Consider the following 27,577-nt stretch of genomic DNA (forward strand, 5'->3'; position numbering starts at 1 on the left):
TTTACCAGTTTTTAAACAAGAATTCCTTAATCAAAAAGGGTCAAATCCAACAGACACCACAGCAGCATCTCTGATTTTCAACTAGTCAGAGAAATATAATCAAATCTCTATTAACCTAATTTGCTTTGTGATAGTTTACAACCATTGATGATCTGCCTTGAGGATAACTGGAAATTTATTTGTTTGTTCTCCCACATCACTAGGTAGGATGTGCACATTTCCCAAGTTTTACCAAGCTTAAATGAAATTCTAACCACCTGGCACAGATACTTCATTACAAGTTTATTTTTCTCTATGGCACCCTCACCACCTTCCCCAGCATATCAGTCTCAAACATTTGATAACAGCTACAGAAAATATGGGAATAAACTTCTGTGACAGCATATAAACACTACCAAAAATACACTTCATTATCAGAAAATGTATTTTAAAATTTGCACCTAGTAAACAGTTAAACATGCAATTTTTCCATCACTCTGATATGTGAAATGCATTTACCCAAGCCAAAAGTAAGGAACAGCTTTTATGATATAAGGATATATCATAGGCTCATAGAATAACTTGTATTGGAGGGACCTTTAGAGGTCATCTGGTCCCATTCCCCTGCCATGGGCAGGGACATCTTCAGCCTGATTAGTTTACTCAAAATCCGATCCAGCCCGACCTTAGATGTTTTAAGGGCTGGAGTATCCACCACCCTCTTTTAGCAACCTCTGCCAATGTTTTACCACCCTCAGAAGTAAAAAACTTCTTTCTTAAATCTGATCTAAACTGTCCCTCCTTCCACTGAAAGCCATTCCCGCTTGTAAAAGGTCCCTCTCCCGCTCTCTTGCAGACCCCCTTCAAATAAGGCTGCTCTAAGGCCCTCCTGGAGCCTTCTCTTCTCCAGGTGGAACAGCCCCAGCCCTCAGCCTGTCTCCACAGGACAGGAGCTCCAGCCCTCTGAGCATCACTGTGGCCTCCTCTAGACTCACTCCAACAGGTCCATGCTCTTGTGCTGGAGATCCCAAAGCTGAACCCAGCACTGCAGGTGGACTCTCACAAGAACAGAGTACATCCATCTATGTGCATAAACACACACAGAGTTTTACAATTAACTACAATTTCACAAAGATTGCTATTATATTTTAAACAATTATATTTTCGTTTCAGTGATGTTAAAAATGATCCTATGTTTCCCAAAAATGAGAGAACCAGAAGTGATGGAGATCCTGAACTGACCATGCAGTCTGGCCCCTCTGCTAGCTCTCCCATCCTGCCTGGATGCATGCCTTGCAACTGATCTTTGGACAAAAAGCCTAAATTTCAAAGGAATTTCAACAAAATATTTCTGTTGTTTCCAGAACTGAGTGCAACATAGAGATAATTATTTATTCTCTCTGGGTTTATATCAACTACAATTAGCTTCAATTTGTTCAGAAAGATGCGACAAATAGTTCAATCATGGAAGAGTTCTTACACGAAAAATCACACTAAAAATTGCTTTAAATAATAAAAGTTAGAAGATAAGGAACAGTTCAAAGCTCAACTTCCTTTGTATTAGAAGAGTTTTAGGCTGCAACTTAATTATTCCAAAAGCTTTTTAAAAAAAAAAAAAAAAAATAGAGAGAAGAGGCTAAGTGCATGCAGACCAAATCAAGTATTTTGGGATAAGCACAACAGACTTGATAATTTGTATTTATTTTTCTTCAAGCTCTATCTCATACCACATATCCTCAAGGTTATCTTTTTATTTAATCTTTGTTCAAATACACTTTATTTTCTCACAGAGATAAAATATTTTCGTTATACTTTGCAAGCTGGGGGAAAAGAGTACTAAAACTTATTATTGATATTATCAAAAAAGGAAACTTCTAAACCAAGATTTACAATAACTTGGAAAATTAATCCAGTTGTCCAACAAGAACAAGTAAATCTAACAAAGGGAGTGTCCATGAAAAATGAGCTATCAGAAGAATACTAGCTTTGACATATTCATAATGACAACAAACTTCACAAAAGCCCTGAGGAATGGCAGATATTCTGTAATTTCTTTCCAGTCACTTCTTTGTAATTAATTTTAAATGTGAGACTTCCACTGTCAGAGCTGCACTGCTTCTGTGTAAACAGCATGTATCCAACCAGGGACACCAGAAATAGTTGTGCCCCCCAAAGTTAATATAATCACCACCTCGCTACACTGGTATGGAAGCCCTCACATTGGTGGTTCTTGTGGTGTAACACTTCCTGTAAGTAGCAAAAGATCTGCTGAGAGCCAGGTAAAAAGAAGAATGTTACCCATAACAGCTCCAGCCACACATGAAACACCATCTCCCCATATGACAAAGCAAATCCAAAAGGCAGAAGGCACTCACAGCATGTCATAGGCAGGTCTTTGTATGACACCCAAGGCATGACATAGGCAGGTCTTTGTACGACCTTCCAACAAGTGAGGATCCCACAGCAATATTTAAAAAAAGGGAACTCAACTTCTGCAACTGGCTAAAGAAAGAGTGACCCTGAACCAACATACCACACCCAATAACTTTTTTTTCTGAGACAGTGCTTAGTTAGAAGGACTTCATGCTCAAGGTGACAGACTGGCAGTAATGAAATGTGAACTTTTCCACTTCTCTTCAAAATCACCAGCAACAACCCAGGGAACTTCTCATACTGCCCAGTTCAATTTCCTTCTCACTCAATTATAGATCAGGAGTAATTCCACTACAATTAATTAAGTTACATCAGAGGCTGACAAGAGAAGTAGCAGTCTGTCTACAGCATGACACAGGGGAAAGACAGCTGTTCTCCCACCACGGCCACTCATTTTTAGCCTCAAAGAACATTAGCCCATTACAACTGCACTAATCACCAAAGCCATTCAATCAAAGAGCAATTAAAGTTCTGCAAAATTCAAGTCCTGAAGTCCAGTCCCACTTTTTAGGAAAGTACCTTAATGAACAATGTAAAGACAAGCCTCAGAGCAGAGCTCTGCAGCCCTCCTGTTTAACCTGACACAAGAGCCACAGGCAGAGGAAAGGAGGGACAGCCTGCAAGGACACCACTGATGGAGAAGTGTCCACCACTGTGGTCCTTCTCATCAGGGCTCTGCTTTTAGTATTCTGCTTTTAGTATTGCTTTGGCAAGCACCCAACATTTGCTGGACAAAATAAGAACACTCCCCCCTTTATTTTTTTTAATTTGCTCCTCCACAGCCGTAGTACTGACTTCATATTTAATTCCCCATTTTCACTGCAGAAGGAAGAAAATGCTCCAGTGAATGCTCTTGTACACCCAGCGGACAACATCCACTCCAGAACCATGCAAGACATCCAACACAAGTGAGAGTTTTCAGGCCTGGACTGAGTGTGAGTAACTACAGGTGAAAGTCACCCATAACTAAGGTTCCTTAATTTCTGAATATTTTTTAATAGCATCTACACTTTTTCAGTCGTTTGCCACCCCTGTCTTCAGGATCTGGTTTATCCATCAGTTTCTCCACATCCACCTCAAATCTTCAGCATTCTCTCAGCTAATCTCTTCCCTGCTTGCTCATCTTCCTGCCACTGCTTCTCTTTAGTTCTTCACTACACAGAGCAGCTCCATGATCTCTCTCGCTCTCACCTCACTCACATTTTACCAACAGCAGAACGAACCTCTCACCCAGCCACGGGCCAGTCACCACAGAGTGACCGTAAAACTGCTGTAAAACCCAGTTTTACAGAGTGCAGACTGACACTAGGACAACAGACCTGGAGCACAGGAGGGGAAGAGAAGCAAGCCAAGACAAGCAGGGAGGCAGACACAACTCATATTCTTTTGGGGGCTTTCTCTGTACTGCACAGATGTTGCCTTATGCAGCTCATCATGGGAAGCAAAGTGTGAACAAGAATCCTGGTGCTTCAGAGACTTCCAGGGAAAGGCTACCCAACTACAGGAATGCAGCTGAATAAAAAACCAGAATGCACAGGAGAACAACTTTTAATGGAAATACCGATTACAAGTCAGAGGGCCAAGAAAATGTCATGGACTGCATTACAGCAGACATAGTTTTAATACCTAAAAATTAGTTTACTGTCATTTGGAAAAGTAAATTTGAGGCGACCAGCACATGACTGAGTATGATTAAGGACAAAAAGCTGGGCTGCACAAATCTGAACAAGCCACCTTTATAGAGTGGTGGCTGCTGCAAACCTGAGCTGCAAGGTGGGCTGGCACTTTCCAAGGAAACTCATGGACAGCCAGTTCCTCCCCTGCATTGTATTCATATCAAAAAGTCACAAGCTCAACATGAGACTGTATTTTAAGTCAGTACCCAAAAGGCACTGTGGAACCTTCTGTTTGTACTTGAGTATTCCCTCTCCCTTTGTTACAATCACAGAAGATGGAAACACATCCCTAGATTTGATCCGTCCAAAACCTCATGGATCCTCTACATTCCTAACAATGCTTATTGACATTTTGATGGGCTACCCTTAATAAACACATGAATAAAGACAAATTATTTATTACCCCGTGTAAAAAATGCAGAGAAGTCTGCTTTAACCAGCCATTCCAGATCCATTTCCACTTTTTGTATGGCAGCATGTGTTCTTGTTATTTATTGGGAGTAATCACATAGGTTACTGGATAACTTTACAGCAACATGTTTGCATTTTTTCTTTCTTGGTCTAACTCTCAGGCAATGTTTCTTTCTGCATTTATCCTGATGACTTAAAGTGAAATAATTCTACTAGCCTAGCCATTTCCTTTGTTAAACAGCAGAAATCCAAGTGTTTCTGGATTCAGCAAGTCTGAAAACCACAGGCACTGGCAAATCACAGTTCCCTGCAGCATAAAGTTGACAAATAGCATGAGAACAAGAGTTAGAAGCTTTTAAGCTGCATCCCAAGTACCTTACATGGAAGACTGGCCTCACTGAACTCACTGACCAGCATTTTATAGAACAACTCAAACAAAAGGTATTATAGATGTATTTACATCTATTTTAAGCCAGTAATAAAAAAATGCCATCCATTGCTGTCAGGCAGTATGGCAGGGAAAATTATTTTTCCATAGTTATTCTTCACATCACTCTTCCCTCAACTTACTCGCAAACCTAGGTACTTCCAATTGTTGACACAATTAAACAACAATTTTTATAGAACTGGTCCCATAGTGGGTAATCTATAAAGGCTCCTTGTTTCTAAACAGGGGTTTTTATTGTTATTTTTCTTATAAATTCCTCCTGCTACCTCCTGCAGGTTTTTTACATGCAGACAGGACCTAGGACCATTGGAGGGACATTTTCCCCAAACAACTGAGAGCTCTGTGCTCACATACATCTGGGGCAGATGGAGATCACAGAACACACACATAGGTGCTCCTCCAGAACCCATCCTTTAAGTACAGTTCATTCTCCTAAACAAGAGGCTTCCAAGTGAAACATACTGTGATAGCCCCAGATGTATGGATCAAAGGCTGGCTTAAGCAGAGAGCTGGTCTGAGAGATTCCCACCCCAGCAGGCCCTCCATTCCCAGCCCACAGACTGCTGACCTTCCTCTTCCTCCCACACTCGAGTCATGCCTCCACAACCACTTGCAGGGCTGCAGTCAAACTGCATGGCTGTAAGGATCTGCACCAGCAGTAACTCCCTTCCCATTCCCACTGGGAGGTTTAGTCTAAATCCAGAGCCTTTCAGTAACCCACTTTGAAGTGCAGCACTGCAACATCTGTCCTAGGACAGCCCCAGCAATGCTCAACTGCCACATGTCAACTCTTCCCTCCAAGACAGTCGTGAATGGGTGAGACCTCACCACTGAAACAGCAGCGATCATCTTCTTTCCTAAATTCCTGCTCAGAAATACTTCCAGCTGGTTCACTGCATCTGAAAAGCCTTCCAGATCAAATAACCAGTCCAAAGCAGCATGGAAAATTTCCAGTCCAATTTCCAGCTCCTGCTTGAGAAAGCTACAAACAACTGAAATAGTCTTAATTAACTGAAAACCACTGAAAGCCTCAGCTATGGATACTCAGTCTTTTATAATTTGAGTATGTTATATTAATTTTTATTCAATAGCATTTTACTTTTTACACTTTTTCTCTCCTGAAGATCACTGGAAATTGCTTTGTGCAGGTAAATATTAGAGACACCTTTTATTTAGAAAGTAGTCTCTCAAACTAATTGATACCAGTCCTAAGAGCACAGAAAGTAAAGTACTAAGCATAACCAGAAGACTCAAGTTCTTTTTCCACACAACCAGGTTGTTTTTATTAAAGCACAAAGATCTTATGCATCTTGACAGCCCAAAGAGCGATCTACAAAAACGAAAGATGAGAAATTCAAATCAAGAGACTAACTTGTTCCTCTTGTTGAATGCATACTTTTACATCTGTTCAAACAAAAGGGAAAGCAATAGTTCAAATCTTCTTTCCTGGTTCATTTCAAATCTTTTGCAGGGGAGAAATAAATAATATTATGGTTATCCTCCAGAAATAAAAGAATGGAAACTCAAAACCTCCACCTCTCACCATCAGCTTCATGGTCTTGACTACTGCCTTCCTCTCCATAACATCTCCAGATTTAAGACAGATATTTCAAGAAAATAGAAGAAAACGTTACCTTTGTGCCATGAATTAAACATCCCCAAAGCAATTCCTGCCTCTGCAAATTTATGCAAAATAATTTCTAGGGATTACTCACGTTCCTGTAGATTAGAACACTGCACTAACATGCTTTTGGACTACTTCTCTGGACAATAGTAGTTTTGCAGAAGTGTCTTCCATTGCAGGTTCAAAAGAACACACACAAAAAGAGGGTTTAATCACATTACATCCAAGCTTTCAATCAGCTCTTCAGCAAACAGGGACACACAGCAAGTGGGGGCGGCCAGCCTGAGACAAACAGCAGCAGTATCACACCACACCCCAATCACCTCCAGTGTTACATGGCAGATGAATGATGTCTTTCTGAACAAAGGCATTTTGCAATAAAAGGGACTCTCAGAGCTCATCTTTCACAGTTCCAGTAGAATAGTGATGTTTCCAGCATATGTGATTTTAAATACAATGTCCATTCTTTCACAAATAGTTAAAAAAATAGATCTCGCTGCTAAATCTTCCTTTAAAATCACAGATGGAACCAGAAAAAATGAGCTTGTCCAAACTCATTTACACTAACTCCCACTCCAAAATGCAGCCCACAGAGGATGTCTTTAATGCTGGGTAACAGTTCCTCCACTCCAGAAAAATTCTGCAGGTAACCAAAGAGCCTTCCTGGGTTTTTGTGCCTTAACTGAACGTGACATTTACACACAACTTCTGCTACAAATTCTTTATGCTACCTCCTCTAAAGCACCCTATATGCAGAGGAACAACTTAATGCTGAGCCCGAACTGCTGTTCCTCTTCAGAATGAGGATCAGAACTTGAGTTCCATGTTTCAAGGTCTGTTCCCACCCTGCTCTGGTAAGAAGCATTATTAGCACAGCAGAAATGCTGAGGAGCAATCTGGCTCTTCTGGGAAAAAAAATAGAGATAAAAACCTAATAACCTGCATAATAAAAGTTTGTGTACTGTTCATATTGTTGTTACATATTACAGTGAAAATAAAGAGTCATCTTTGCAGCAAACTAGCACAAATTAACATGTTTTATCACAGAAAAAAATAGCATCTAAAACAGATACAGATGAAGCCTACTATAAAACTGTTGTGTCATGGTGAAGCCTGAGCTTCTCATGCTACAGATCTAAAGCAAACATATTTGTGTTTGAGGTCAGGTCTCAAACTCAAAAATAAGTTTGAATTTTGTGAGAATTATTATATATTTGGACTTTTGGTTTCTTTAGTTATCTATTATTAGGTGGAGCTTAGTTGTCAAGACAACAGTTTCCACTCCTACAAAATGCTTGAACTGTCAGCAAAACGTAACAGTCAATATCAAAAGGTCACCAGATTGGTAATGTCTATAGCCAGGAATTAAGAATATCTCCTGAGGGTAAGGGCAGGCAGCCTCCAGAACAATGGCAATTAAACACAAGGAGACTGGATGTTGCTGAATGATCCACCCAGTAGAAACAAAGATTCAAGGAGCAATCTACCCCACACTGTCCTGCTGGGCTTTGTGCAGTGCATTACCACAATGGCCATTCCAAAGCAGAGTACAGTGTGTGAAACATACCTGATGAAAGTACATGTTTCAGTAGAGAAAAATTGGATTTTAGATATCAGAGATACCTGAGAATAGAGCAAAAAAACACCCCAAAAAAAAATCATAATGCAATGAAATCCTGTTATCCAAGAATTGACAGTCAAAGGAACACAGCAGTGAGGTACTGAACATACTCCATTGCAGAAATGTGGGGGAGAAAGGAATATGCTCCCAAAATTAGGTCAAGCCTGATATCAAGAAAGAATGTGATTAGACACTTAATATTCTTTTTTTTTTTTACTATGAGATGTAAGCATGATAGCAATAGACATATTTCAACATAAGCTACACCCCAAAATCTCTAACTCAGAATGTTCCTGTATGCCCACAAGTGACTACTGGGAAACCCTACCAATATGCAGTTTAGTTTAGTTTTTGTAAAACCAAGTACCTTAGGATCACATCTCTTTTCCTTATATTTTATTTTTTTTTGCCTCACAATAAGTATTTTGTATCAAGAGAAATAAAACAACAAACAGATGCAGCAGACCAACATGATGAAACAATGTGACATGCTCCTAGAAGTCCCAAACTGGACTCTTCAGTGTGTGACTGTGCGCACACAGACAAAACAACACAGGCAGGTGCAATGTGCTCCCTCTCACTACTCACCTTCAGCTTTACATGAGCCATAGGTTGAGACAACAGCAGAATTATCTTCCCAAAGCATTTTTTCCACCCAATTTTTTTTTTCATTCAGCACAGGGGAAAAGGACAGAGGGAAGGGTACTCAAGGGCAACTGTGCACAGAATACTCTAAAGGACTGAGAGTCAGCTAGCATTAGTCTCTTCACTTTAAAGATGCACATGACTAATTTTTTTCTTTATATATAATGTATGTCTCCATGCACACACAGCTCCCCTACGCAGTCATCTTCTGCCTTTTATCTCCTTGTCTCTCTAAATAGACACTTGCTTTAACTTAAGAGAAAGCAACTGTACCCTCACCCCAACCTCAGAAGCAATCCTCGCCCTCTGATGGAATGCTTCATAAATACTTGCAGTACTCAGTCAGAATTATTTATTTTGTTGCAAGAACAGCTGGGAATAAACTACCTGAAAGTACCAATATTAGCTCCTGTTAACTCAGTTTGCAAGGAGCCAGAACAGCTCACAGGCAGGAAAACTCAGTGGAAAGGCAAGGAGAGAAAGGAAGAACAGAACATCACTCTACAAATAACCTCCTCAGTGTGTCATCCTGATGGATATGTGGGGAAGTTGTCTGGCAAATTAGAAAACAATCCTCTTGGACAACAGGCCCTTTTGTGAAATTAGCATTTCCTGGGATGTGAGAGTGTTGTTGCCTCCATACCTAAGCTGGAACAGCTCCTCAGCTCAGTGAAGGCATCAGACACTCCTTTGACAGATTTAAATCTTCTGACCTTTCTTTTTTAGGCACTATGCTTTTATTTTAATGGCACAAGTTATTTTCAACATATGGAAAAGTAACCTCTCTAATTTCTGAACTAATAACATCTTTGCATTAAACTGGGCCAATGATAATCTATTCAGAAATGTTTCTTTTCCTTTAGATTTCTATATTTACTTCCAACCACAGGTTGAAACCTACACATCATAAGGAAGGTTAGTCACCTAGGTTGTTGTTGTTCTTAATTATCATTTCATATTAAGACTTACAGGATATATATTTCTTTTTTGTTGTTGTTAATGGTCGTTGCTTCTTTCAATATCTTTGATAATACACTGTAAACATCCTATAAAAATTCAGCATTTCAACATTTGACATTCCATTGGTTTTGATACCTAACAATAAAACAAGGTTCTCAGATTGCTCAGTGTATACCAATTCCTAAGTCTGAGCAATAAACAATATTGTCATCTGACACATCCCTGTGGTCCTGGTTTTAGAAGAGAAGATTTTTTCCTTCTGAAAAGTTAATCATCTTGTTTTGTATCTGGCATAACATATAAGAAAATCAGCAAGGTCTGTGAACACTGCTAAAATTCCACTGCTAACATTTCCCTTTCAAATAGCCACAATCAAAATATTCCCTATATGCTGGGATCCTTCTACTAACCTTAAGTTAAAGCAGATTTTTTTTTCTTACACACACCCCAAATCCTAAACTACTGAGATGAGCATTCCTAAAGCCTTGTACAGCACAAATCTCGATGTGTTCAATAGCTCTCCTCACATCAAGAGGACCTATATTTGCACAGACACAATATGCAGTCACTTAAAACATAAGGACATTTTCCCCCTCACAGACACGAACAGAAGTTCAAATTTGAATATATCCCACACTTTCAGTTACAAACACAGACTTGGGTATAAAAGGAGAATCCGTATTGAGAGTAGTCAACACGTTTTCTTGGTTATAATCTCACTTGAGAGCCGTTCTCTTGCCAATGAACACAGCCAGCCATCAATATCAGCACAGGGCTCCTGCAGAGTTAGTACCAGTAAATTTGCTTTCCTGAAAATCATAGCTGGGAAGTACTTAATTTAACCTCAGTCATCTGGTAAGCTAGAAAGAACTGGGAAGGGAGGAACATCATGTTTTATAAAAAATTAATATAAAATACATAAAAGTACTGATCAGGGAAAACACTTTACTGTGTATTTGTTGATAATCACATTTCCATGTCTTCTACTCTCCCTGTTTTCTTGACAACTCTTAGCCTGGAGTGAGGAATAGGAAGAGGCCACTGGAGAATTTTTTGTTCTTTTTTTTAATGCAGAATTCAAGCCACGGGACCAAACCATTCTCTTACAATTAAATAAGCACTGCCTGTTAACAATTCATGTCTGACCCTTTCTGCAGTTTTTAATGAAAATGACAGCAAAGTTGGTGGCAAACAAGTGGAAAAGTCTGCCACTTTTCTGCCATCATGGCAAAATTTTGTGCAGTAGGAGGATGACATAAAACCTCCACCCCACACAGAGCCCATAAATTATCTACTCAAGAGGGCTACTTATTCACAAAGTCAAATTCAGACCCCATACCCAGGAAACTCTTACTAAACCAAGATGGCCAAAGTTTGTAGAAATGGATTGAGAAATAGTTTGAACAACAAGAAGATCTAGGAGTCATCTTGGTGGCTCTGGAAGACAGATGATAGTCAAGACCAGTTTTCTGGTTTTAGCTGGGGTAGAGTTAATTTTCTTCACAGCCCATACAGTGGCTGGTATGGGGCTGTGGTTTTGATTTGTGTTAAACACAGGGTTGATCATATAGAGATGTTTTTGTTATTGCTGAGCAGGGCTCACACTGAGCCAAGGCCTTTTCTGCTTTTTGTATTGCCAGGCTGGTGAGAAAACTGGGGGTGCTTGGGAGGAGATACAGCTGGGACTGGTGACCGAAATTGACCAAAGGGGTATCCCAGCCCATAGTCCATGCTCAATATAGAAAGTGGGGGAAAAGGGGGGAAGGAGAGGATATTGGCAGTGATGGTGTTTGTCTTCCCCAGTCACTAACAGACATGAGAGGGCCCTGCTGTGCTGGAGGTGGCTGAGCACCTGCCTGCCCATGGGAAGCAGTGAAATCATTCAGGGTTTTGCTTTGCTTTTATGGACAGCTTTCATTTTCCCTATTAAACTTTCTTGATTTCAACCCATGAGTTCTTTAGCTTTTACCCTTCTGATTCTCTCCCCAGTCCCACTGGTGGGGGAGTGAGCAAGGAGCTTTTTGGGGTTAAACTATGACCACCAGTCAGTTTAATTAAAAATAAGGGACAGGGAATGGAGTTATTCCTTCCTTAAACTTTTAAGATAGCATGAATCTAACAGCCACTCATGCAAAAAGAAGAACAGCAAGTAATTTTTTTTTTGTAAAATTATTAGAAGCCTCTGCAATATATACTTCAGGGTGGGTTGCTTGTTGGGTTTTTTTTAAGTCCTTGCCACAGTTCATTGTGGATTTTAAATATTCATGAACTTTCACTTCAACTTTTTTATATGCTAATTAACATAGTTACATGTCTCATAAGCATATTTGGGTTCTGCATTATCCATATTTCTCTACCCCATTTTTTCCATAATTTTCAATTACATGGGATAGTGTATTTGTACCATTTACCTTTTACAGTCTCTCTAAAATGAAGATGGAAAACATGAATAAAATGTGTAATTTTTTTTTTAAGTAAACAAATAAAATCATGTTTTCAGGCACGTATCATCATGAATAACTGCTCAACAATTATTCTTAATTACAAAAAATGAAAAAATATTTAATGGCCAGCTCTTTGCAAGACTGTTTGACACTACAAAGGGAGTACAGAGTTCACAGCATAGCGACAAAACCAGTACAGAGGAGACTGCACAAGGGAACTCATTCTCCTTTAATCAAACTCTAATCTGATGGTTTTACATTCTAACATAGTTTTGGTGAACACAGACACACCTAATTAAAACATGACTTGTTTATCCAGCAGCACATAAGGTTTTGACTGTAAAAGTGATGTTCACAAAACAAATGCACCCTGCAGTATGTAATTTGCTTTGATATGAAAAACCTTGAACAAAAAAAATTATACCGTGCCAGCAATCAGACAGCTAAAATGAAATGTAAAAGATGGCTAATTGCTTCAGCAATAAATAGCAAGTACTTGCAAACAAAGTCAGTGTTTTGGTATCATCTACCATGTCTAGTAGGTCAGACTTTGATGTGATAACTCACTAATTGAAGTTAAACATCGTGTCCATCCTTAGTTGTGTGTTTGAAGTTCAGCCCCTGCTGATCCAAGTTGAAATGACCAAAGGCTCATTTCAACTTGGATTTGACAGCATTCAGGCCTGTCTCATGCTCAAGCTCACCAAAGAAACTTTCCAGGCAAAAGTCAAAGTCAGTCTTTCCCATTTATTTTCTGAGCCTTTTTTTTTTTTTTATTTAAATAGCATAAAGGCTATACCACAAAACAGTGCCAAAGAGAAACCACTCAGCATAAGGACTACCAAGGGATCTATGTAGATCCCTTTTTTTTTTTCCCTTATTCTGAATATCCAAATATAAAGACAGGACTTAAAATTCTACCACTGTGAGATCCAAGCAACAGGCATTCCAGAAATTATTCCAGAAAGATGTACCACCATTCTACATTCCCTTTTTTTATCATTATGTGCTAAAACACTACCTTAGTATACATAAACTAAATTGGATAAGACAGTCCAATTTTATGGTAATTACTTCCACAGCTGTCAAGCACATAATCTTCTTTTGAAACACAGCACTTCTGTGCCACTGGACAAGAATATTTAACAACAGGGAAAACATACTCATCCCCATATATGAAGTGCTGGCAGAAGGAAAACACTTGGCTAATGGGACAAAGACCTGACACAGCCAGTGCTTTGTCCTTCAGAAGCAAAACCTCGTTTGGTTTTCTGTAAGTCTCAATTCTAAGTGAAAAGAAACAAAGTGGGCTCAAAATTATTTTGTATAAATCTCCTTCCATTAAGCTACACAAGATTAGCAGCAGGTGAACAGAACTGGGAAATCAGCAGCAAGAGATACAAAAAAATTACATGTGCAAGACCTTAACTATTATCTCCACATGTGAGAAATAAGGAAAAGAAGATTAATATTTCTGGCTATAGAGTCAGACACAACATATCCAACACACAAGATAAATCAGGAAGATGCCCCATTACTTCTATACATTAATATATTCTCTTACATGGTAAAACAAATACAAAGAGGAGTGAAGCAATGAAACAAAATGAAGCTTCAAATCAACTGAGTTTTAGTAATATTCCTAATCAAGTTCCAGATTTGCAGTGGAAACGCAAAGAAAGTTAAAGCACTTTAAAAATATACACCCAAAACAAATAAATGTAAGATAAAGTAAATAAGCTCTTCCCAAACAAGAAGTAATCAGCTCTTGTCAGAAATACTCCTGCAGATCTGTTTTCCATCAGAATATCCAATGCATCAAAACAGAAATACTTCCCTTTGATGACACCAATAATAAAATAAAAAACTGAAGCAGGCAGTTTTAAAGGCAGAAATTTATAAAACTTCATAGCTTTATGACTTCTAATTCTTTTCAAAATTTTATTATGCATGGTATACAAGACTAAAGAATGCATCAATCCAATGCAAATGTAATTTTTGTGGAAAACTACAAAAATGCTTTTTTCATTCTGTTTTAATCAAGTTCTGATCCTGTAAGCTTTACAGCAAGATGTAAATATCCCTTTTCTCCAAAGGTTTAATCAAAGTTACTCCAACCAACCAGAGTTACCTCTGAGAGGACTTCTGATTTCATAAGGTGATACGGAAAAGACATTTTTATCTTATTTTATTTAACAATGGATAGTAGCCCTGTGACAAAAGGAATACAAATAAGTATATGTAAGCTCATATCAGTGAAGAGTTGTCAGCTGTTTCTCTTCTCAGAAGGGAAACTACAACATTATTTAATTATTTAGAATATCTCAAGGAAATAAAAGTGTTGCTTACTTTAAACACACGCAACAGTTTTCAGATACTCTTAACATGGTCACTTCCTCCCATCTACAGCTAGAGTTGTGTCAACTTTGCTGGTTTTGGCCTTACTTAGCATCTTTAGAAGTAAGATACTCTTTTTCTCACACTTTTATTTCTTCCACTTAACCTTTTCTGCACTTCTGCCTAAACAGAAGCAGTTCAAAACATATGAAAAAACACTGAGTTTTGAAAATTGGGATCTAAATAACTTCTAGATTCAAAAGTCTTTTCTTCAGAAAACCCTTAATCCTGTTACTGCAGACTGAACTAGAACTCCAGAAGGTTCCTTCTGACCTAAATTATTCTACAATTCTCTTTGTAGCATTAGAGAATGAGGCAAAAGTGAGTACAGTTCACCCCTTCAATCTCCACACTCCTCCATGGAATTGTCCTGATTTCACTTTTACTTACTTTTTCAGCTTAAAACTGCTAATGTGCTCACACACACAAACACCAAAAAGAAAAAAAAAAAAAAAAAGACCTCTAGTGTGCAAGAAAGCACATTTTTTTCTGTGCCTTACTTATGATCTGTTTCTAACCTGTATTTAGGACTGGCATTGACTACTGATTATTTTTTCCTTGAAGTTCACTAAGTACCTGTATCCCTGTCTGCTACTTTAAACAACATCTGTCATGTAAAATTTACCAACCTCAGTAGACAGCCCTATGTTGGCTTCAATCCATTGAACCCACCGAAACCCATGTGAGGCTACATATAAACTTCCTTGCAAGACATGGATGAAGAGATGCTGGATCTAATTGTACAGTGGTCTGAACACTACACATCTGTATTTTTTCAGATTAAATTCAGTAGATTGCTTCAACGTAAATTAATATAATTGCCATTAACACATAACATTCTTTTCATCTAAATTTGCATTTCTCCTGTTGTTTTGTCCCCTTCTCAACTTAAGTCTGACTCACAGACAGATTAGAAATTAGATCAAGCTAGAAGTTGCAACAAGAGTGACTTGGCCTCTTTAGACCTCAAAAAAAACCAAAACAGCAGGACAGAGTGACTGGAAAGAAATCAATGACAGTCAGTCCCAAATTTACCTCAGTATGAATGCAGAGTTTCTGAAGTTCACAGAGCTGGTCCTCCCACAGTATATTTCCAGCACAGTTCCTGGAGCTCTGACTTTCTGCAGGGCCATATGAGATTACAAATATCTACAACATGTACGTGGAAGACCCTGAATCCTTAGTCCCAAACAAGCACTTTCACACCAGTCACCGAGTGCAACAATCACTCGGGTTATTGCACGTAGCCGGGTGAAATGTTCACTGTGACAATTCCAGCTCTGCCCACGGCAGGAGGAAATCCTCCCACAGCCCTGTGTGCTAAAATAACACTCTAAAGCAGCAGTAGCATGATTGGATTTCCCATGCAGCTCAGGTCACCCAGGCCCTGTGTCTGCTCCAGGATTCCCTCGGCCCCCAGCCCTGCCTGGGCTGCTCGGTCAGGGAGGCTGGAGCCGCCTCCCAGAGCGGAATCACTCGGAATCTCACTCGGAATTCAGGACTGCAGTATCCCCAGGCAGACAAACAGATCAAACCCACTGAGCCACAGGCTCCCTGACATCCTCCAGAGCAGGCAGGCTTCTCTCCTCCAGAGCAGGGAGGTTTTGGTATTAATTTGAGCAGGGAGGAAAGCTGGATTCTGCTCCGCAGAAACATCGAGTCAAATAAATACGTCATTAAGCTAACTAGCTACAGGATTGTCTAGCAGATGGATGACATCTTGGTTGCTAGTGGAACACTTTTCTATAGCCTTGTTTGAGGCAGACACATATGGCTCTCCCAAGCATTGATGCAAGCTCCCAGATGGACTAGATCATTGCTGACACCTTATTATAAATCCTAGAGATGAAAGAAGGGAGCACAATTTTTGAATCACAACACAGGACTCTAAAATATTCAGGCTTCCTAAAAATCAAATTTACAACAGAATATCTTAACTTCTTTATGTTGAAAGAAGCTATTTCTAACCAGGAACAGAAAATAGGCAAAATGCTGCATCAAGAAAGACTAGAAGAGCCTTGAGGAAGCTTAAAAGACCAGAAGATCCTTAATGTAAATGTATATCATAGCTACATATATGGAGTTGCAAATATTACAGTTCTAAGGATGCAACAAATTATCTGCTGTGCAGCTGTTACTGACACCAAAGAGCTTCCATCTGGAATTTCTTGATTGAGGTGGAAGGGAAAAAGAAAGGAGGAAGCCACTTAGACATTACAGATGCATCTCTGAAATGTCTGTACCCTAAAGGACTACCAAGGGGGAAAAAAGAGTGAGAGATGTCTAGATGGCCACAGGAGCAACAGGAGAACTACCAGAACTATGTGGGAGACTGGCAGATAACAGAACCAGCTGCACACAGCATTTGACTTTTTGTAGGTGTCAGGGATACCTGAGAACACCTCAAGAACACAAGGGTACTACAGTACACTTTACACATCAAGGTCAGAGGCAGGAAAAATATTCTTTTAACACTTTCACACTGTGAAAAGAGACAATCCTTAGCATCCATAAGAATTTGACCCTTCAACTTACCCAAACAGGAGACTCAAAGTGTGGGGAAGATGACATGCTACAGATTTTCTCTCTAATGTCTGCTATACCACGTACACTAAGAAAGTTACGTCTTGAGAATGTTCTAACTCTGCAACAAAACTTTTCTATTTCAAAAGCAAATCAACTTGTTGACTCTGGGAATAGGTCAAGAACTCTGTACAATCATAAAAGAGATTCTTAAGGTGCTAAAATTCATCTGCCTCTACTGCAGTGGCCATAATGCTAATAAGCATGCAAACATCCTGGAACAATGAGCGAAATGTGGGACAGCTAATATAGCATAACAGTGCCTCTTGTTTTTTCAGACACACAGGTGTACTTTTAGTATCTTCAACCATTAAAAATTCCAATGTATTGAATTCAGAGTGGCTCTCGAGTTTTCCTTCACAGCTTTTAATGTGGCTGTTATCTTCTTGACCAACTGAAAGTTTAGAAGATTATTTTTTTTTTTACAGAGGGAATACAACAATGCTTGAATTACCTCATAAAATATAATATTTAATTAAAAAAAAAGAAAAAGAGAGAGAGAGAGAGAGAGAGAGACTCAAGAGAAATGCCCAGGAAAACTCTTGATTTTGTAAGGGTCACTTACAAAAGAATGTCCAGCTATGCACACTGCACCTGCAACTACTTCAACTGGACAGTTCCTCTTCTCTGTGGCCCTTCTGGGAGGCAAGTTCAGATCCCTGAAGAATATATGCTTCACTACTCACTTTAATATTTTGGAATATAGAAGCTTCAGGATATTCTTTCCTGTATGTAAGTCTTCCTATGCAAAACACAGAAAACTGCAACTTCCAAACCTCTGTGGTAAAGGCTGACATGAAAAGGGGGAAATTAAAGACTTTAGGCAACAGAGGTTTGGGCTCTCCTGAGGTACTCTATCAGAGGAACTTCAGATTGAAAAGAAAGAGGAAGAGAGATATTAATTGGCACCCACAAAAGCATGATAAAACACAGCTCCAACTAGAACCAGACAGTTTCTGGGCTCTCAAACCCCATAAAACTCCAAATTTCCCACCAGCTGAAGGCTTCAGTTTTAAAACTGTCAAATAGAACTTTTTTTTTCTTAGCTTTAACATTTAAAAGACTGACCGCTTCAAAAGAGAGATACAGAGGATTACTGCAGGTCCCCAAATATGAGGCAAGTCCATGAGGGATTTCTTCAGTCCCTAACTTTGCAGTAGACTTCTCTTGCAGGCTATCCAGTGAAACCACATGTTCCTAGAAACGCAGCACCCCTGGTCACAAGGTGGGATCCTTGGCAGTTTATCTTTGTGACAAGGACCATGGAAACACCAGGCCTCTGGCTAAAACAAGTTCATCAGGAATCAGAGAGAGGTTGTGTCTTATTTTGACTCGGGTCAAAGTCTGTCAGGTCTAAAATATTTGCAATGAAACATCCCAGTTGCAATGAACTGCCATTTTCTGTGTAAATTACATCCACTTGAAAGTTTGTAACTAGGCCCATCTAAGATGCCTCTAAATAGTAGCAGCATCATGAAAACTGATCCATAACAGGCAACATGGAGGAAAGTTGAGATAAATAAAGTCCAGTGTAAAACACTGAATTACAGCATGGTAAACATCTGTGTCAAGAGCCTCTCAGCCATACACAGATAGATCAGTATAATTTAACTTACATTCTGAATTATGATCTCCATCAGATGAGAACATGAAATAACCTTTGATGGATTCAAGTTAAATATATAAGGCTGTTCTGTAGTCAACAGAGCACTCACACACAAGTTTAACATACTCTAGCATACATATCCTGACTCGGCACTTCAAGTGATTTGCTCTGGTGTCTCCATGTAGAGATGATTAAAGGCTTTCATCTCCAATTGCTAACAACACCCAGGGGAGAACTGGGAATGGGAAAAGGCAGAGTCTGGTACTGGTTGCATATTCAACTGAAGACAGAACTCAACAATTCAGAAGACACTTCCAGAATACCTTGCACACCTAACTCCCACTCTGCCATCTAAAGAGGTCCTCTTATTCCTCTCCATACTTCTTTTAATTCCTTTTGCTTTGCTCTGCTTTTAGGTAATTTGAAACAAAATTATGAACCATCATTCAAATGCTTTTTTAACTCATTACTGTGCATTATCAGCACTAATATATTAGCACTGTGATACTTCTTTCTTGAAATTTACCTATTTGCCCAGCCACTCCCTATGAGAAAAAGGAAACCAGGCTACATAGGCTATAGGAGCTTTCTGCTGTGGAAACTTTACATTATTCCAGCTGTTTTCTTCAAAAAGCTGTAAAGATCATTAGAACAGAACTCTGATTTTCACCTACAGCTGCAAGTTAGAATCATCATCTGTGTAGCCACTGCAGGTGACTTCATCTTGCAGCTGAAGAAAGATTTGTCCCCTAATCTTTGGTAAATGAATCCCTACACTAAAAAGTTAGACTACTGTTGTTACCAACCTAATAAGGCACTGTAAGAATAAAAATATTTGTAAAATGCTTTGATGAGAAAGTTTTGCCATAAGGTGCTAAGTAGAACAGGTCAGATAAAGCACACATTTGACAAACACTGGCAGTATTTCTGTACATCAACAGATGGTCGCTTTTAAAAAAAATTATTATTGTAAGCTATGTGAAAGTAGCCACCGAACAGTACCTGTATTCAACATTATCCAAGCTGCTTTAATTGGACAGATGGATCACATGCTAGAGGCTTCCCAATTAAATAAGGATAACTCATACTTTAAGATATTCTAAGTGAAAAAAGGTTATTTGCAACAAGCTCATCTCAAATGTGCTGTTTCTAAAAGCCTGCTAGAAAGGTTATTACAACAGCAAGAGGAACATGAGAGGGTCACAAAACCCAAAAACATCAGTGTTGGAAATACCCACAGAAGAGTGAGTTCCTCACTCACTCCTAATATCTATGTAAGTTTAAAGAGGAATTATAGTAAACACAAACCTTTTGTAAAAAAAATCATCTACACATGAACTGCACTGGCCAACAGATGCCATTAGTTAGCCCAAGTCAAACTATTTTATGACCAGGTGCATCTCTAATTTAGGAGTACTGAACCTTAGCTGCATGCATTTCTACAAACATGCAATTTAATTTTGCTTAGCACTAGTTAAGGAAAACCTACAAAACCAGTCACCCATTGAGGTGAAATGGTAAAAGAAGAACACACACCACTGTGGTATCTCAAAGTTCCACAGCTATGGGGATTAAGTTGGGTTATTTACAAGAGTTCCTTATATTTTCTAGCCCACATCTTCTGCTGACCTATGGGGCAGAAGCCAGAGAAGTCACTTCTGTCTTTTGAAAATCCCAAGAAACCAAGGCAGACATCCAGCTGACATTCTGTACAGCACAGGCCCAAAGAGGCTCTATGGATTGGTATCACTTCACTCAGTAACGGGGCTGAGCAGAAGCAGAAAGTGAAGCAACACCAACAGTTGAATAAATACTGCTACATCTAGGCAATTACCTATACTAAGTACATCCCAACTAGATACAGGACTAACAGATTCACATTAATTCTTGCTTCATGTGTCATTAACACCTAATGGAATGTTCAGAGGTGTTTACAAGTCCAGAGTAATAATGGATCACTTTTAATTAATGCACAGGAAAAATTTCATATAAGTCTCAGTGGAAGGAGGCAGCTGTTAAAGAGATTGCTTCATATCTCAGTCACAGACTGCCCCCTCCTTTCCCTCTATCAAATGGAGAACAAGCAGGTTACAGGTGTGAGAAACCAAAATAATAGGCTCAGCCACACAACACAAAGAGGTAATTAAGAAAGTGTCACACATTTTCTCTCCTATAATTCTTTGAAAAGTTGCAGAGTGAAACTTCTGTTTAAAAACCAGAGCAGTGTACTGTTTGAAGATGCTTCAAGCACTGGTGCTGAAAATTGAAGACAAAACACAGTACCCTGTAATGGCATATGCTAGATAATATGAGTCAACGCTCAACACTTATTTTAGAACTCTAAGTACATTTCAGAGTTTATCCAGAAGAAAACACTATTTTTCAGTCTCTTCTCAATATGAGAGAGATTCTAGATCTTGTTTTATTAAGCATTAACATTTGCTTTAACAGAAACCCTAAGAGAATTCTGTACTGTCCTCTAAAATCACAACTTAAATACACTCAGTGGGTCCAAGGTTATGACAGAATCGTTCAGACCTCAAGGTATTTCTCATACAAACATGCAAAAAAAGCACATCTTCCCCAAAGGTCAGTACATCTTTTACAATTTCAGAACATAGAACCTAAATGAAATACTGAGTTTAAAAATAATTGAAATCTCCAAACTCATCTTTTACAGGCAATACAAATGCACTATCATGGCTACATTTTTTCAGAAGCAGATTTATTACTAGTTTCTAACAAAAAGGGTACCAGGGCGGTTAGCACAGAAGAAATCAAGAACACCAGCAGATGAAAAGACAAGGACATTCCAACAGACACTTCATCAACCTGCTCCATTCTCACGTGCAGCATTTCAGCACTGTATTTTTCCAGGCAGTACTGTCCTCCCTTTTAGAACTAATCCTAAACACATGCTAGATTCAAAACGTGGGTACAACGTCCAACACTCTCTTTTTGTTTTCACTGTCCTATAGACAGCCAGGAGTCAATGTCAATACAGAGAAAACTTTGCAAAGATCCCCACACAACTGGCAAAATACTTTTATCCACTGCAATTAGCATTGAAGTCCAATGAAGTCCAATAATTTAATTTCTCATCTCACCTTAGTGAAACCAAACAAAATGAAACAGGAGCATGTGGATTTCGATTTAGTCCTACCCAACCATCCTCATCAGGTAGGTGCCACTATTCTAGTGAGTAGAATTCCTCTAAAGAGGAACAGTCCTCCTAAATGGTGAAATACACAACTGAAACCTGTACTGAAAAGCAGGTAACAAGCATACATATTTCCAAATTCAGCCACATGCAAAAAATACTCCTATTAGAATTATTTTTGGATTTAAAAATTATTTTCAGTCATGCCTACCAACCAAATGTCTATTTATAAATTTGTCTATAGAGGAGGAATACTGTTTTGGGTAGGTAAGGGAGAGACTAATGCCTGGGAAAAAATGCTGAAAATTTTCACACTTTAAATGTCTGAAATAATGTTCAATTCAGAATATAGCTAAGTTTGCTCAGCCAACCTTTAAGACTAAATATCTGATTCAACACAAACCAATATATTCTGGTTTTAATGGCACTCTTATGGAAAAATACCTCATCTGGGTGAATGACTGATTCTTTTAACAGTTACCTAGCCACCAGAGAATCTATTACACCTGCAATTCCACCTAACATGCAGCAAATCCTAAACTCAGCAGAACCAGGCAGAGCCCCCACCACAGGTTTGCACTGAGCAGAGGTGTCCCAGCAGCAGGAAATTATCTATCCCTGCCATGTAACTTTAACAGCTTTTCTGTGTGGATCTGGCAATCACTGACTTCCATTGTCCCCCAAACTGTCAAACCACATTTTCAAATGCTTTTCAGTTTTAGCAGATAATAAAAGATAAAATCACTATCATATCCATCCTCTTTTGGTGCTCTCCTCAAAAAACTAACCCCCCTAACTCAAACTGCTCTCCTAATAAAACTGCATTTCTATGAGAACACAGCTCTCCCAATTTGAAGGATCCAGACTCCTGCTCCCAGCAAGTTTTCAAAATCCTGTGGTAAGGACTTCTGATCAGTTTCTCTGCAAAATGCAGACATTAAAAATAAATTATGGGTGTGTGTGCGCCGCCTTCCCAGCCCTCTCCCCACCGCATGCACTTCCACCCCCAGCTCCTTTGCTGGTTTTCATGCAGATTTGTGCCAGACATTCTGCATCCTCATTAAGTGGTGTCTGGCAACCTGCCTAAGCTTTAGTGGGTTCTGGGAATGCCAATATATTAACCAGAGGACTTTTTGCACACCCTGGAGGGATTTTTTTTCTAGAAAAGTCAACCACTTGGCACTAAGAAAACTTACTTCAAATCTAGGAAAGCTCTCCATTGGCAATAAGAAGAAAAAATGCATTTACATTCCTCTTAATTTCTGTCTCCTACCTGAAAGAAAAGCTTGATGTAGAGCAAGATCATTCAAACACAGTTTAAAAGGTCGGTGTGTTCTCTGTAGTAGGATTTTAGAGAAAAGAGCAACAGATATGAGCAACACAGACATAGCACAACATCATGAAAATTACTTATTTTCAGTCCCTTGTCTCCTGAGAGCAAAATAATCTTAATCAGGAAGATTAAATTTACCAATTATTATGCTGAGTGATAATGAATGGTGATATTAGTGCTTGAAAATTTCCATTGCTTAACTACACAAAAAGAAAAAGCATTTAGTAAAATGCATCTACACTTAGCATACTGCAAATATGCTAAATCAAAGCATACACAACAGAAATCCATATATTAAATAAATACAGATGATGAATACCAACACATTCTGCCAAGCATGAAATACAGGACACACTGTAATGTCATGCTCCTATTCACCTGCAAGCATTCTTTCTACCGCTGTCCCCTCAGAGTTACTATTATTCAACTGACAGTCTCAGAACCAAGCAAATAAAACTCTCTAAGAGGAAAAGAAAAAACACATTTCTTTTTCAAATATGAGGTTCAAAAGAACACAATGGACAAAAAGAAAGGCCCATGGCTTTCCTTCACTTGAATATTCTGCCCATGCAGCACACAGAGCATTTTAAAGTACACTGGACAAATGTGTCATTTCAAGATCATTTCTTCAGGCTTGTGTACCCAGAGAACCCAATTCATTTCAATAAGTTAGTCAAGTAATCTGCTACCATACAGATATCACTACTCATTATTACTGTAAATTTCTTCAAACTGACATGTACTTCAAATTCATCATCTTTCTTTGTGCAAAAAATTGCCAACTTCCTGACATCAGCTCCAAAACACCACAGTCCCTTTATAATGGCCAATTAGAACCAGAGATTCAGCAAGAATCAATTAAAATCAATTCCATTTAAGTGTTTTAGTGTACTAAGATTATGTTTGGTGTGAAAGAAATTTTTAGCTATCTAGGCTGCCTTTGCTTAGATATCAACCTTCTAGGCAAGACAGCTATTCTTAAAAATAGCTGTCAACTGAGAAAAGAAAAATGTATATGCATGAATCATTTCACTACAGGCTTGGATTCCCAGCAACTGATGCACCACTGTTCTGGCACCAGTGCCTTGAACGAGCAGCTGATACTAGATTGGTGCCATTGAAGAATTTCACGGTTACCACAGAACCAATCTGCAGAAAAATTCATCTCCAAACTCCTAGAAGTATTTGCATTCTGTAACTGGCAATGCACTTGCAAGGAGCTGTTTCAATCCATGAAAAACCAGACACGAATTAAAAAAAAAAAAAACACAAAACACTTTTCCAAGACCACTCACAAGTTAAAGGCAATAACCTTGACTCCTGATGCAAGACTTGTTGGACAGGCAGGCACTTTTTAGCACTTCATTTCTCTTTGAGACTGTGCTAACTTAAAATACTTTAAAGGTATATCTCTATTATTTCAATAATTATTTACTTTTTTTCTGTCACATCATATTCACATTTGGAATGTATTCCAAATTGTTTCAGACAGTGTCACTGACATAAAACTAGTTTTTGGTGGAAGGGCAGCACTATACAGCACTACAGGGTACTGCAGGGCAGCTGAAAAATAACTAAATTTTGGTCAGGATAATCAGAGAGAAAACTTTCAATCTCCTCTTGCCCACAATCCTCTCTTGCAACAATGCTCCTTCAATGCAGGGGAAACCAACAATTCCTCATTTCAAGTCTCACTTTAATGTTCTGCACAGAGAAAACAGGATTTTATCTACTTAAAAATAACAAAAGGTGAGTTAGTTCTAAATTCCTAGGTTAAGCTACTGCCAATGGCTGTAATCTTACCACATTTAATACAACTGTGCCTCAATCTTGAATCTCAACTTCCTTCTACTTGCATAAGTTTTTTTGTAATAAGTCTAAGGTCCTGAAGACTAAAAACTGCATCAGTCAAATGCTGCCTAGTGCCTGTCGTGTTTCAGTTAACCAAAACCAACGATCTGAAACAGTGTGTCTCACACTGTTAACTCATTCTGTGTTACACACTGCTCATCATTTAGGCCCATTCTGCCTTCTGAATTTACTGGAGAACATTAATATGCCTTATGTGTGTTGCAACAATGATCTTCACATACCTGAGCTGCAACTAACTGTGCTGGTATAAACACTGATTATACAAAAAGATGTGTTTCTACTTCTATAGGTAACTGTAGAGAGTTGACACATTCCAGTTTGAGTCCTCCTCATGCTGGTCACTTTGTGTGTCACAGTAACTTAATACCTGGTGCTAAACCTCCAGTACAGATATAGATGTTCAGATTATCATCTCTATCTCAGCTAATATGGACGAGGGGATGTTGATTAGGCTGCTGCCCACCAGTGAGTACACTGGTTTTCCAGCAAAACTTCCCCTTCCATTTACAGCCACTAAGCCATAATATTTATACATTCATTAGTAGAATCAAATACGTGCTCACCACGCACAGTAATTTAATTCTACTCAAGGATGCATCGTATGTTAGAGTGCTCTGGACCACTGCAAAGAATAGGTTTCCCAAAACATTTTCCTAGCAATGAAGTTGGAAAGCAGAATTGAAGTTCTGTCTAACCAACATATCCAGGTGTTGAAGGACCAGCAAGAGCACTGCCCCTGCTTAGGCAGCATTTATGTTCTTACCTCATCTATGACTACTGGTAATTGTCCCTTGGGCTTTCTTACTGGCAAAAACTCTCTCCCCTTTTTGGTCAGCTTCAGATTTATGATGCTGGAGACACCTCATTCCTCATGCTACGTGACGCACCTTTCCAGTCCACGATATTTTAATGCAGGATGGTTTTGGTTTGGAAGCTCAGACAAATCTCTTAAAGGAGCCTTCCATCCTGACTAGAAGATGTCTGTGGTTCTAGATGAACAAACTTTTATAACATCAAACACTATTTTTAACACCACATAAAATTATTCACCTGATTTTTGCTCCCCTGCACAACCACCATTTGCTACTTAGAAAAGGTTCTGAATCCCACTAAAATCTGTACCAGTCTAGGTGAAGTTACTTATCATTTTGCCTGCTTCCTGTTTGTTCTTTACCGAACTTAAACCTACACACAACGGTGTGTTTGCCTCTTCAGCAAGCATCGAACCATAGCCTACGCATAACTACCTACATGACAGGAAACCTGGCACACCATTCAGAAATTCGGGATGCACATATTCACTGTAAACAACGCAGGCAGGCATCCGATACAGCCAGGCAAAGCTAGACTTCTGCTAATAAACTTTTTTTTTAAGAGGAAAAAGGCACTCCATCAAATATAGGTCACTGGTGCGTGAGCCCGGCAGCCGCACCGCCGCTTTGCCTCCCTGCCAAAGTTGCCCTCCTGGCGCCGGGCGCGCACCGCGGCCGGGCATCCCCGGGAGGGTCACCCCGCGGGCCAGGCATGTCCCGCAGCCGGGCTGTGACACCGGCCCTGACCAAGCGGAGCTGCGGTCCTCGCTCGGGAGCAGCGGGGAGGACGTGCCGCGCACTCCGCGCTCCCAGCCCGCCGCCGCGGCTCCGCAGCCCCGCTCGCCTCCGCCTCTCCTGCGGAGCCCCGGGGCTCTCCCGTGCCGGCTGCCGCTCCGGCTGCTGCTCCGGCTGCTTCCCGGGCCGGCCGGGGCAGGACGGCAGCGGGGCTTCCCGGAGCCCCAGTCGGGCCCCGCTACCAGCGGTACCTGTCACGCTGCCCTGCCCGCCGGCACCCCCACCTGCCCCAGGTGCCGCGGAGGGACGCGCTCAGCGCGGCCCCGGCAGTGCCCCCGCCAAGGCAGGCAGGGTGGGCGAGCGCCGCCGGAGCCCCACGGCAGCCGCCGCCGCCTCGTCCCCCGCACGCTCACAGACCCTCGAGTCGGGCCTGCCGCACTTTCTCCAGCACTTTGTGACGCGGCGCCCCCCGGCCGCCCCCGGCCCCGCGGGCAGCACTCACCTCCCGCCGGCCCCCGCCGCTCGCCCCCGCGCCGCGCCGGCCTCCTCCGGAGCGCCTCGCCTCCTCCCCCTGCCTGTCTCCGGCAGCCGCTCGCCCTGCGCTGAGGCTGTGCCTGCCTCCAACTCATCCCCAGCCTCTCCTCCTCCTCCCCCCGCCCTGCCCGCCCCGCTGGCTGCCGCCTGTCTGCAGCGAGTCTGGCTCCGGCGGGCGGGCGGGCGGCCGCGGGGGCCGGCGGCGGGGGGGCCGGCGGAGCGGGGGAGGGGAGGCGGCGCTGCCGCCCGGCCCCGCAGCCCACACTGACACCTGCCGGGTGGATGTGCGCGGCTCCGGCTCCGC

The 27,577-nt window shown here is 40.4% G+C and overlaps 1 protein-coding gene across 2 annotated transcripts in view; it reads right to left on the minus strand.

The window, feature by feature from the left end:
* The window catches only part of LDLRAD4 (low density lipoprotein receptor class A domain containing 4), a 295,155-nt gene that overhangs the window by 258,508 nt on the left and 9,070 nt on the right, over positions 1–27,577 (minus strand). The window contains exon 1 of one of the 2 annotated variants that reach the window (XM_058800664.1): positions 27,242–27,278. The exons of the other annotated variant lie outside the window; for it this stretch is intronic. The gene's annotated coding sequence lies outside the window, so the exon portion shown is untranslated. Of the gene's footprint in view, positions 1–27,241; positions 27,279–27,577 lie in introns of those variants that run through there. 2 annotated transcript variants of the gene reach the window in all.

Source organism: Ammospiza caudacuta, chromosome 1 (assembly GCF_027887145.1).
Source record: "Ammospiza caudacuta isolate bAmmCau1 chromosome 1, bAmmCau1.pri, whole genome shotgun sequence".
NCBI lineage: Eukaryota > Metazoa > Chordata > Aves > Passeriformes > Passerellidae > Ammospiza > Ammospiza caudacuta.